This window comes from Procambarus clarkii, chromosome 87, assembly GCF_040958095.1.
Source record: "Procambarus clarkii isolate CNS0578487 chromosome 87, FALCON_Pclarkii_2.0, whole genome shotgun sequence".
NCBI classification, from domain to species: Eukaryota; Metazoa; Arthropoda; class Malacostraca; order Decapoda; family Cambaridae; genus Procambarus; species Procambarus clarkii.
The window spans coordinates 5,106,864-5,115,756 of record NC_091236.1 but is presented as its reverse complement, the minus strand read 5'-3'; positions in this window follow the sequence as shown (position 1 = coordinate 5,115,756).

Here is an 8,893-nt window from a genome sequence, read left to right as displayed (position 1 = left end):
ATTCTGAGATTCATATCTACACACAATGTTACCGATGGCTATCTTGAGATCTTGAGATGATTTCGGGGCTTTAGTGTCCCCGCGGCCCGGTCCTCGACCAGGCCTCCACCCCCAGGAAGCAGCCCGTGACAGCTGCACGGGCTGCCCACAACAGGCGTGGAAATGTGGTGGTGAGTGGGGGAGCAGGGGGTATGGAGGAGGGGGAGGGGGGAAGGGGAAGGGGGAAGGGGGGACTAGGGGGGGTTGGGGTTTAAGGAGGAAGAGAAGATGGCGGCGATAGACATTAACTGCGTCTCTGATTTCCCCCTGGACACTCTGAGTATGTCTATACGCCAGCCTCTTTCCGGCTCTCGTAACGAATTAGCCGGTGTAAACAACCGCTCGTTCCCCCGCCCCCCTTCCCCCCTCCAAGATGGCCTAATTAGGGGCCGTGAATGCGGCAGTGAAAGAGATATTAGTGTGGGCCAGATCTGCCCCTCCTCCTTCTCCCCGGGCCACAAGCCGGGCCACGGTGACACGCTGGCCCATAACATCCACCAACAGCCCACTAACAATGGCCCCGGAGGTAGTGGGCCATCCGGGTGTCGCGCGATTTAAGCGCGCAGGTTCCCACCGGCGCGAGCGGGGAGGGGGGGGGGGCAGACGCGGTCGTAAGCCGTAGTTAGCGGGTGATAACTGGGGCGAGGTGTCACCGGTGAACGACTTCATCACGAGGGCAAGAGGAGTGGGGGGGGTGAGGGGGTGCATAGCGGAGGGGAATGGTGTCAGATGGAAGAGTAGGGGGGGGAGGGGGGGACTGGCCGGATTGTGTACCCACGAGGCAAACAAGCAAAGAGCGATTACAAAGGTTGTTGTTGTTGTTTAAGATTCAGCTACTGGGAACAAAAAGATCCAAGTAGCACGGGCTACGGTGACCCCGTAGTGGACTTAACCTGACACAGGAGCGGGACTGTAACTTGGGATTACAAAAGATGTTACAGCCGATGTTGCTAGTACTCTTCCATCTCTCTCCCTCTCCTCTACTCTCTTCTCTTCTTCCCCAGTATCATCTCATATCATTTATTTATAAAACAGGGATCGTAAACAATGACGATTACGTAGATGACAATGTAAGACAAACCAAGCAAGAACACGACATTAACCAAGAGAAGATAACAGAAAACAGTTGAAGAACACGATATCAACAGAACAAGAACACAACCTGAAACCAACGAACAACCAAGAATTTATTACAGCTGTCGGTGGAGGAATCCGCATAGGTAAACAGTCAAGGCTTAGAAAGTGTAATGTTAAGGCAACGGAAATATGAGACAACGGAGAGAGCCTATGAGACCAAGGGAAATATGAGACAACGGAGAGAGCCTATGAGACCAAGGGAAATATGAGACAACGGAGAGAGCCTATGAGACCAAGGGAAATATGAGACAACGGAGAGAGCCTATGAGACCAAGGGAAATATGAGACAACGGAGAGAGCCTATGAGACCAAGGGAAATATGAGACAACGGAGAGAGCCTATGAGACCAAGGGAAATATGAGACAACGGAGAGAGCCTATGAGACCAAGGGAAATATGAGACAACGGAGAGAGCCTATGAGACCAAGGGAAATATGAGACAACGGAGAGAGCCTATGAGACCAAGGGAAATATGAGACAACGGAGAGAGCCTATGAGACCAAGGGAAATATGAGACAACGGAGAGAGCCTATGAGACCAAGGGAAATATGAGACAACGGAGAGAGCCTATGAGACCAACGGGATGCAAGACAACGGAGAAAAACGGGAAACGGGGAAGAGGCAGAAATAAACAGTCAGATATGACAGAGGAGGTGCCGGGACCTCCCTTGGGAAATTGCCTCTGTACGGTCGCTGGGAGGCGTTTGCTGTTGCTCTCTCATGCCCTCCAAGCTCTCATGTGTTGTTGATGTTTAAATGATATATTGGGGTTAAACACAAAGTTAAAAAAATAAAAAAATATAAACATAAAAAAGGAAGAAATGTTAAATCAACTCTGAGGCACAACACCTAAAGGGAGAGATAGATTACTTCAATAACATTTCCTCCTGTTCATTATTCTTCCCCACAACCCCTATCCCAAGCTACATCATCATCTCTCACCTATCCCCCCCATTCCCACTATGACCGTCCTTCATCTCTTCCATTCCTCTTCCCCCCATCCCATCCCCTCCAGCATCCAGTTCCAGCAAAACTGTCGATTTTGGATAATCTTCTGGCTGAGTTGAGTGATGCTTCAGGTCAGGTAGAGGTATGGAGGGAAGTTTCTCTTTACCTCTTCTTCTCTCTCTCCCTTACACCATCACTGTACTCCACCACTTCACCATCCTCTCTATAGTGCAGCGCCACCACTGTACACCACCACTGTACAGCCATAAAGACATTAGAAATAATTTTTGTTATCGTCAGAGTAGTTAACAGGTGGAATGCATTAGGCAGTGATGTGGTGGAGGCTGACTCCATACACAGTTTCAAGTGTAGATATGATAGAGCCCAGTAGGTTCAGGAACCTGTACACCTGTTGATTGACGGCTGAGAGGCGGGACCAAAGAGCGTGATCTCAACCCTCACAAGCACAACTAGGTGAGTACATCACCACAGACATCACCACCACTAGTTCACAGTTACACCATACATCATCCCCCCGCTCCCCCCTTCACCATCCTACCCCAAGCCTGACTACACTGTCACTATTGTCCACAATATTCGATTCCTTATTTACATGGTAACTCTGCCAGTCTGGTGGTTGTCATGGTGATATCTGCATCAAAGGTGACGCCAGTAGCAGTTAATTAGAGCAGTTTCAGTGGCTTTAATTAGTGGTGGGTTAAGTCTTTGTGGAGTGTTGAGAAAACTGGCCAGGGTGAGATAGGGGCAGGAATGTCTCGGGTGTAAAGCATTCACTTATTGCTCTCTTTGATTGTGTGTGTGTGTGTGTGTGTGTGTGTGTGTGTGTGTGTGTGTGTGTGTGTGTGTGTGTGTGTGTGTGTGTGGGTGTGTGTGTGTGTGTGTGTGTACTCACCTAGTTGTGTTTGCGGGGGTTGAGCTCTGCTCTTTCGGCCCGCCTCTCAACTGTGACTCCTATGCATACTGGAGTATACCTATGCATACATATGTGACTCCTATGCATACAGCGGGCTGACAGCCAAGATGCCTCACTCCTCATCGGGCCAACAGCCCAGCGGCCTCACTCCTCAGCTGCCTCACTCCTCAGCTGCCTCACTCCTCAGCTGCCTCACTCCTCAGCTGCCTCATTCCTCAGCTGCCTCACTCCTCAGCTGCCTCACTCCTCAGCTGCCTCACTCCTCAGCTGCCTCACTCCTCAGCTGCCTCACTCCTCAGCTGCCTCACTCCTCAGCTGCCTCACTCCTCAGCTGCCTCACTCCTCAGCTGCCTCACTCCTCAGCTGCCTCACTCCTCAGCGGCCTCACTCCTCAGCTGCCTCACTCCTCAGCTGCCTCACTCCTCAGCGGCCTCACTCCTCAGCGGCCACACTCCTCAGCGGCCACACTCCTCAGCTGCCACACTCCTCAGCTGCCTCACTCCTCAGCTGCCTCACTCCTCAGCGGCCTCACTCCTCAGCTGCCTCACTCCTCAGCTGCCTCACTCCTCAGCTGCCTCACTCCTCAGCGGCCACACTCCTCAGCGGCCTCACTCCTCAGCTGCCTCCCTCCTCAGCGGCCTCACTCCTCAGCGGCCTCACTCCTCAGCTGCCTCCCTCCTCAGCGGCCTCACTCCTCAGCGGCCTCACTCCTCAGCGGCCTCACTCCTCAGCTGCCTCACTCCTCAGCTGCCTCACTCCTCAGCGGCCACACTCCTCAGCGGCCTCACTCCTCAGCTGCCTCCCTCCTCAGCGGCCTCACTCCTCAGCGGCCTCACTCCTCAGCGGCCTCACTCCTCAGCGGCCACACTCCTCAGCGGCCTCACTCCTCAGCGGCCTCACTCCTCAGCGGCCTCACTCCTCAGCGGCCTCACTCCTCAGCTGCCTCCCTCCTCAGCGGCCTCACTCCTCAGCGGCCTCACTCCTCAGCGGCCTCACTCCTCAGCGGCCACACTCCTCAGCTGCCTCACTCCTCAGCTGCCACACTCCTCAGCTGCCTCACTCCTCAGCTGCCACACTCCTCAGCTGCCACACTCCTCAGCGGCCTCACTCCTCAGCTGCCTCACTCCTCAGCGGCCTCACTCCTCAGCTGCCTCACTCCTCAGCTGCCTCACTCCTCAGCGGCCTCACTCCTCAGCTGCCTCACTCCTCAGCGGCCTCACTCCTCAGCGGCCTCACTCCTCAGCTGCCTCACTCCTCAGCGGCCTCACTCCTCAGCGGCCTCACTCCTCAGCTGCCTCACTCCTCAGCGGCCTCACTCCTCAGCTGCCTCACTCCTCAGCGGCCTCACTCCTCAGCGGCCTCACTCCTCAGCTGCCTCACTCCTCAGCGGCCTCACTCCTCAGCTGCCTCACTCCTCAGCGGCCTCACTCCTCAGCGGCCTCACTCCTCAGCTGCCTCACTCCTCAGCGGCCTCACTCCTCAGCTGCCTCACTCCTCAGCGGCCTCACTCCTCAGCGGCCTCACTCCTAAGCGGCCTCACTCCTCAGCGGCCTCACTCCTCAGCGGCCTCACTCCTCAGCGGCCTCACTCCTCAGCTGCCTCACTCCTCAGCTGCCTCACTCCTCAGCTGCCACACTCCTCAGCTGCCACACTCCTCAGCGGCCTCACTCCTCAGCGGCCTCACTCCTCAGCTGCCTCACTCCTCAGCGGCCTCACTCCTCAGCTGCCTCACTCCTCAGCGGCCTCACTCCTCAGCGGCCTCACTCCTCAGCTGCCTCACTCCTCAGGCATTAACACACGTCTCATATGAGTGAGATTAATGCTTAAAAAAGTTCGTCTCAGATTTTTGCATTTTCTGCCGCCTAAATTGACGTGGCGACGTTCCCTGAGGAGTTGACGGTGGTTTGTGTGGTGTGGAATGGCGGGTAGTTGAGGGAGGGGAAGGGGAGGTAGGGGTAGTTGTGTCCGGGGGGGGGGTAGTAAGGGGGGGGGAGGGGAAGTTGTGGCAGAGGAGGGGAAACAATGGAAGGAACAGTTTGGTAGGAGAGGAATATATATGACTGTAGTTATGTACAAGACTTAAGTAGTTATGTACTCACCTAATTGTGCTTGCGGGAGGGTTGAGCTCTGGCTCTTTGGTCCCGCCTCTCAACCGTCAATCAACAATGTGGAAGAGGGAGGAGGGGGGATTTGGAGAGGGACATATGTGGCCTGGGTTGGGGGGGTAGCAATGCCCCGGGGGGGGGGGGAAGGAGAGGGGGAGAAATATGACAAAAATATAATGGCATTTGGGAGATAAAATTCTTCAGAAATCAGGTAGAGAGAAATTTCTGGGTGTTGACATCTCACTTGACCGCCCCACCCCCACCTCCCCCCACCTGAAGCCCCACATAAAAATAATATCATATGTGGCACATACGGGGTTGGGCAACATAAATGCTTATGTTGTAAGGAAACTTGTGCAAGGAATGATTGAAAAACCTTTTATGTCACATACGTCAGACTAATCCTGGAGTATGCGGCTCCAGCGTGGTGTCCATATCTAGTCAAACGCAAGACAAAATAAAAGACTGTTCAGGGTATGCCACCAGATTAGTCTCCGAGCTGAGGGGTATGAGTTACGAGGAAAGGGTTCAAGAATTAAACCTCACCTCACTGGGGAACAGAAGAATTAGAGAAGCCATGATTACCACATACAAATTTCTCAGAGGAACTGACTCGTCAGATAAGGACACGCTATTTAGAACAGGTTGTACTCGAACAAGGGAACACAAGTGGAAACCTAGTACCCAAAAGAGCCACAGAGATATAAGAAAGAACTTTTCAGTGTCAGAGTAGTTAACAAATGGAATGCATTAGGCAGTGATGTGGTGGAGGCTGACTCCATACACAGTTTATAATGTAGATATGATAAGAGTCCAGTAGGCTCAGGAATCTGTACACCAGTTGATTGACAGTAGAGAGGCGGGACCAAAGAGCTAAAGCTCAGCCCCTGCAAGCACAACTAGGTGAGCACAGAGAGCCGCGGGGGCCTCGCAACTGAGTGGACAGCGATCTGGGGTCGTAGTCTTAAGGGCCTGGGTTCGATCCCCGGCAGAGGCAGAAACAAATGAGCAGTTTCTTTCACCCTGATGTACCTGTTCACCTAGCAGTAAATAGGTACCTGGCAGTTAGACAACTGCTACGGGCTGCTTCCTGGATAGGGATGTGCATATGTGTGTGTGTACGCGCGCGCACGCAAAATTTATATATGTAGTAGACATAATTGAGGAAAATACATTGGTTAGAAAGGCGGGGTCCAAGAGCTAATAGCTCGATTCTGCAGAGCTGTCAACTGAGCTGTCAACTAGGTGACAACTAGGTGCTACACACACTTCATACGATGAAGGGAAACTACCTCCCTATAACGTCTAGAGAAAAAGACTTGGGAGTGGACATAACACCAAACGTAACTCCAGAGGCTCATATCAATAGAATAACGTCAGCCGCATACTCTACTCTGGCAAAAGTCGGAACATCCTTCAGAAACTTGAATAAATATGGAGGGTTTTAGATCACTGTATACCACCTATGTGAGGCCAGTCTTAGAGTACGCCGCCCCAGCGTGGAACCCCCATCTTAAAAAACACATAAGGAAGTTCAAAAAGGCGCAAAGATTTGCAACTAGGCTCGTCCCAGAGCTGCTAGGGATGACATACAAAGACAGGCTGAAGGAATTAAACCTGACGACGTTAGAAAGGAGGAAGGAGAGTGGGGACATGATACAGACATATAAATTGCTTAGAGGAATTACCAAGGTGGAAACATAGGAAATGCTTACAGTGAATAACAACAGAACAAGGGACTTGAGAATGGTCCAGGACGGACCGAAACGTCGTCGTCCCTTCAACTTCTAGTGTGTGGTCTGGTCAACAGAACAAGAGAGGTACGGATGGAAGCTTGAAACTCAGATGTGTCATAGAGATATTAAAAAGTTTTCTTTTAGCGTAAGGGAAGTGAATATATGGAATGACCTAAAGAAGCAGATTGTAGAGGCAAACTCCCTTCATAACTTTAAAAACAGATATGATAGAGAAACAGACCAGGAGACATTGCATTAGACAACCAACGGCCAGAAAAGCGAGGTCGTAGAGCTAGAGTTCGACCCTAGAGACACAAACAGTAACTACACACACAATATGGGCCACAGTGGCCGCCACAGCACGACACACACAAACAGTAACTACACACAGACAATATGGGCCACAGTGGCCGTCACAGCACGACACACACACAATATGGGCCACAGTGGTCGCCACAGCACGACACACACAATAGGTGCCACAGATCAGGTAATATATCCCGCTGACAGCATATTCGTCAGGAAAAAAGAATATACACACACACACCTTGTATACAATAATATTACCCAGAGAATACCTCTGCGATAGATATTTACTGATGGACAGATAGATGGAGGCGGATAACAGATGTGTGTTGGATAGGACAGTGGAAGAGGTGTGTGTATTGATGGATAAAAGAATGGATAATCGGATGGATGTAACATATGTACTACAAATGGATAGATGTATCCATCTACAAATATATGGATAGATGTATCCATCTACAAATAGATGGATAGATGTAACGATATTGTAATGATAACCAGGCGGAGGATTAGGATACATATGAACTGATGGACAGATAGATGGGAATGGATCTGTACAGTTTTGATAAATAGATAATTGAGTGTAATTATGTGTTCTGATAGACGGAAGAACGGGAGATGTGTGATAATGGACACATATTATATTATATAATATATATAAGTAACGGATATTATCATATTATTTTGAGAGGGATTCGAGTATATCCGTGAGGCCGGATATTTGACTTGAGAGTATTGACCGGGTTACCTGTTGACCTGAGAGTGTGTGTGTGGGGGGGGGGGTGAGGCCGGATATTTGACTTGAGAGTATTGACCGGGTTACCTGTTGACCTGAGAGTGTGTGTGTGGGGGGGGGGGGTGAGGCCGGATATTTGACTTGAGAGTATTGACCGGGTTACCTGTTGACCTGAGAGTGTGTGTGTGGGGGGGGGGGGTGAGGCCGGATATTTGACTTGAGAGTATTGACCGGGTTACCTGTTGACCTGAGAGTGTGTGTGTGGGGGGGGGGGTGAGGCCGGATATTTGACTTGAGAGTATTGACCGGGTTACCTGTTGACCTGAGAGTGTGTGTGTGGGGGGGGGGGGGGTGAGGCCGGATATTTGACTTGAGAGTATTGACCGGGTTACCTGTTGACCTGAGAGTGTGTGTGTGGGGGGGGGGGTGAGGCCGGATATTTGACTTGAGAGTATTGACCGGGTTACCTGTTGACCTGAGAGTGTGTGTGTGGGGGGGGGGTGAGGCCGGATATTTGACTTGAGAGTATTGACCGGGTTACCTGTTGACCTGAGAGTGTGTGTGTGGGGGGGGGGGTGAGGCCGGATATTTGACTTGAGAGTATTGACCGGGTTACCTGTTGACCTGAGAGTGTGTGTGTGGGGGGGGGGGGGGTGAGGCCGGATATTTGACTTGAGAGTATTGACCGGGTTACCTGTTGACCTGAGAGTGTGTGTGTGGGGGGGGGGTGAGGCCGGATATTTGACTTGAGAGTATTGACCGGGTTACCTGTTGACCTGAGAGTGTGTGTGTGGGGGGGGGGTGAGGCCGGATATTTGACTTGAGAGTATTGACCGGGTTACCTGTTGACCTGAGAGTGTGTGTGTGGGGGGGGGGTGAGGCCGGATATTTGACTTGAGAGTATTGACCGGGTTACCTGTTGACCTGAGAGTGTGTGTGTGGGGGGGGGGTGA